Here is a 4,643-nt window from a genome sequence, read left to right as displayed (position 1 = left end):
CTGGGAGAGATGGAAATAAATAAAACACAACCCAGTTCATACTCACACACCTATACGCACTGTAGGTATAGACTTAGTCACTTATATTTCCTAGGTGTTTTGCTATGCATATTCAAAGGGACAAATTGAATTTATAAAGGAAATTTTCTCAGGATCCACCTAAAGTACTTCAAATTAGAACTGGAATTTGTATTTTGGACAAGCATGGGCAAAGTGTGGCACCTGCCAATGTCCGCCGACCACGCTTAAGAATACCTATTGAATTCCACGAAATTTTATTTGCATGGAAACGGGCCAGATGCACTCACTTTTGGTTTATGTCCTCCAACAGAACCTCAAGTTTCTGGAAGTCACTTTAAAATATCCTTTGAACATGAACCATCTGCTTAACCTACCTCCATTTCCTATGGAGCATCTACACTGTAGAATGAATGCAGATTGACACCCCTTGAAGTGTCCTGGCTCAGTGCTATGGAATACTAGGATTTGTAGTTTGGTGAGCCACCAGCATTCTTTGCCAGGAAAGGCTCAAGATCTTGCAAAAAAAAAAAAAAACCTACATAGCGGGAGCTCAGTAGCCGTCACAGTTTGATTCCCATAGTGGATCTCCAAATCTGTGGACATTGAAGTCTCATTGTATATAATGGTGTGGTCAAATGGTGTCCCTTATACAGAAAGGCAAAATCAAGGGGTGCTTTACAAAATATCTTTTGGAATATTTTCAAGCTCTTGCATCCAAAAATACAGAACCCATGCGTACAGAGTACATGATCATTGGCACAGCAGAACATCTCAGAGGCCAAAGAAAAGCTTATCTGTGCCGCACAGGCTCCCAAAACCTGCTGCAATAAGTCATCCATTCTCGGCAGAAAATGCTGCATTCTTATCACCTTTCTCAAAGGACAGACTCACAAATCCATGGAGAGGGAATCACAAGAGTGAAAAACAAAAGGTACATAAAATGAGGATGATAATAGCATTTGAGATTGCTAGAGAGTTACCAAAAGCTCACAGGCTGCAGGATTAGGACACTGCCATATAATGCAGTTTGAAACTTAATTGTATAGTCAATGTAGATTCATATAATGCTATTGATACTGCATTATAGAAGTCTAAGGGTAAAGGTAAAGGTTTTCCCCTGACGTTAAGTCCAATCGTGTCCAACTCTGGGGGTTGGTGCTCATCTCCATTTTTAAGCCGAAGAGCTGGCGTTGTCTGTAGACACCTCCAAGGTCATGTGGCCGGCATGATTGCATTCTCACCGAAGCAGTACCTATTAATCTACTCATTTGCATATTTCCAAACTGCTAGGTTGGCAGAAACTGGGCCTAACAGCGGGTGCTCACTCCGCTCTCCGGATTTGAACCTGCGACCTTATCCATATCCATCTATCTATCTATTTGAGACAAGATGTTGGGATTTTGGCCACTGTGTGTTTAATGCTTCAACATAATCCTTTAGTAAAGCTATGGATTCCTCCACATTGGCAAATCTTCCTTTCCACTCTCCTGTGAAACTTCTCTTTTGTTGGCTTAACCTCAGAGCTTATTGAACTATTTGAAAAGTCTAATTAAAATGCCAGCATCGTTCCATCACATCGCTTCTTCCTCCCCCACTTTACTTTCTTTCTTTCTGTCTTACAGAATTCAATCAATCATCCCGGAGATGCATTCAAAGTTGTTTTCCTTCCACAGTAACTACTGCCTTTCAAAAATAATATTAATTACCCACCAGGCCCTGGATTTCCATCCCTGTGGATTATCACTCAAATGTTTAAGCACATTTTGCAACTGAGGAGGCAGACTTTCTGGCCTCGCCACTAAATCCCCCTCTGCCTTCCAAACTTGGTTTGCTTCCCAGATGGAAAAGCAGGTCAAATCCAGTTCGGTTTAAAAGAAGGATGCTGACTCACGGGCCACGCAAGGGTTCTCCGTCTTGCAATTCTCGCACCCAAAGGTTCTTGTTTTGCACAATTTCAGACTCTGACAGCTGCATCCAAAGATGGCTTTGGTTGATTTGAAAAAGGGACAGAAGTTGGGAAGGATGATGACGGCAAGGACAACAACAAAATTATTTGCAGCAAAGAATGGTTGCATGATAACATCTCCAAGTTCTTTTTAAGATTGTGTTCCATTTGGTTTGGAAACCATGAATTCTTCTGAGGAGCGGCTTAAAGAGCTGGGTCTATTTAGCCTACAGATGGGAAAGGGTGCTTTAGCACAGCAGGTTAAACACCTGCTGCAGTAAATCTTATCAAGCAAAAGGTTGACAGTTTGAAGCCCAGATCAGGATGAGTTCTTGGCCTTTAACCCAGCTTCTGCCTACCTATCAGTTTAAAAGCAAAATGTGAGTAGATAAATAGATACTGCTTAAAAGCAGGGAGGTCTTAAGGCACCCATAAGAAAATGGCAGAAAAATGCCGGTGATTTGATCAAGGAAAAAGCTTACAAACAAAGCTCCTCGTTGGAGAGACAGAGCAACACCACACACACACACACCCGAGCACAAGTCTCCAAGATGCCGAAGATGGGAAAAGCCTACACACACACACACACACACACACACACACACACACACACACATACAGTAGTCTCACTTATACAAGACTCGCTTATCCAAGGTTCTGGATTATCCAAGGCATTTTTGTAGTCAATGTTTTCAATATATCATGATATTTTGGTGCTAAATTCATAAATACAGTAATTACAACATAACATTACCGTGTATTGAACTACTTTTTCTGTCAAATTTGCTGTATAACATGATGTTTTGGTGCTTAATTTGTAAAATTATAACCTAATTTGATGTTTAATAGGCTTTTAATTGAAGGATTTTCAAACGACGATTCCTAACACTCAATCCCTCCTTATTATCCAAGATATTCGCTTATCCAAGGTTCTGCCGGCCCGTTTAGCTTGGATAAGTGAGACTCTACTCTATCTATGTACAAATGTCTGTCTTGTAGGCGTATAAACAACACTGAACGTTTGCCACATATGTATGTTCTGTGATCCTCCCTGAGTCCCCTTCGGGGTGAGAAGGGCAAAATATAAATACTGTAAATAAATAATAAATAAGGTTGAGAGGAGACAATAGAGCCATGTTTAAATATTTGAAAATATGTCCTAAGGAAGAAGGAGCAGGGCCTGTTCTCTTCTGCCCTGGAGACTAAGACTCATGAAGCAATGGGTTCAAATGAGAGCAAAGGAAATCCCACCTGAACCTTAGGAAGAACTTCCTGATCGTAAAAAGAGCTGTTCAACAGTGTTCAACTCTCTGCCTCGGAGCGTAGCGGTGGTTCCTTCTTTGGAAGCTTTTAAATAGAGCCGGATGGCCATCTGTTGGTGTGTGTGTGTGCTTTGATTGTGCTTTTCCTGCATGGAAGAAGGGGGTTGGACTGGATGGCTCATGAGGTCTCTTCCAACTCTATTATTGTATGATTCTATGATTTATTGCATTTTGCAACTGCCTGTTTTGCAAAAGTGGCTCAAGGCAATGCATCTGATTGGTTTGCTGGACTGCAAGTCATAGCTTGACAATGCAGTTGTGAAAGGTAGGATGGATGTGTGCCAAAGGGATGTGTGTTCAAACCACAGAGAAAGAAAAAGAACCCTAACCCTGCATGGCAATGTTGGAATTCGTCGGGCACAAATGGGTCATTTCCCTGCATCGTGGCATCCGTTGCAAGTTCATGGCCCTAACATGCGGATCATCCTTTTCAAAGGATGTGCACATCTCTGTCTGGTGCACTTCCATCCCTGCACGCACACACAAGCGCACAGAGAGGTGCATAATGCAAGGACGCCATCCTCCCGAAATGCGAGCAGGGAAAGCAGCCGCTGCGCATGGGTTGTCATAGCACCCATGGCGGGGCAGGCACAGGAGCTCAAAGGGGACCAACCAATGGCAAGGAAGGAGGGGGACACCTTTTGTGCCGGCGGTTGAGCTATTATACGGTTGCTGTAGAAACCAATGGGAGAAGAACCAGCAAAGGGATGTCTAATTATTAGACGCGGGATGCTGAGTCAGTCCAGCAAAGCAGCGCACGGCAGCTTCAGATCTTTTCGGCCGGGATAAGAGAGAACAGCATGGGCGAGATTTATATAATGGACTCAAGGAGGAGCTCATTTCCAAAACATTTTGCAGCTTTACTACACTGTAGGAGTAGTTTGGACACCACATGGGAAAGGACACTTGGTCCCAAGCATTTTGGATTAAGGATGCTCAATGTACGTTGCATTATTCTACACAGCAGAATCGATGCAGGGTTGTTGTATGTCTTTCGGGCTGTGTGGCCATGTTCCAGAAGCATTCTCTCCTGACGTTTCGCCCACATCTATGGCAGGCATCCTCAGAGGTTGTGAGGTTGTTGTATGTCTTTCGGGCTGTGTGGCCATGTTCCAGAAGCATTCTCTCCTGACGTTTCGCCCACATCTATGGCAGGCATCCTCAGAGGTTGTGAGGTTGTTGTATGTCTTTCGGGCTGTGTGGCCATGTTCCAGAAGCATTCTCTCCTGACGTTTCGCCCACATCTATGGCAGGCATCCTCAGAGGTTGTGAGGTATACCTCACAACCTCTGAGGATGCCTGCCATAGATGTGGGCGAAACGTCAGGAGAGAATGCTTCTGGAACATGGTCACAC

General features: G+C 43.5%; 1 protein-coding gene across 1 annotated transcript in view; it reads right to left on the bottom strand.

Moving 5' to 3' along the window:
- The window catches only part of mettl22 (methyltransferase 22, Kin17 lysine), a 28,855-nt gene that overhangs the window by 139 nt on the left and 24,073 nt on the right, over positions 1-4,643 (bottom strand). The gene's annotated exons all lie outside the window — the stretch shown is intronic.

Source organism: Anolis carolinensis, unplaced genomic scaffold (assembly GCF_035594765.1).
Source record: "Anolis carolinensis isolate JA03-04 unplaced genomic scaffold, rAnoCar3.1.pri scaffold_13, whole genome shotgun sequence".
NCBI lineage: Eukaryota > Metazoa > Chordata > Lepidosauria > Squamata > Dactyloidae > Anolis > Anolis carolinensis.
The sequence above is the reverse complement of the archived record's forward strand: the minus strand, read 5'-3'. Positions and strand labels throughout refer to the sequence as shown.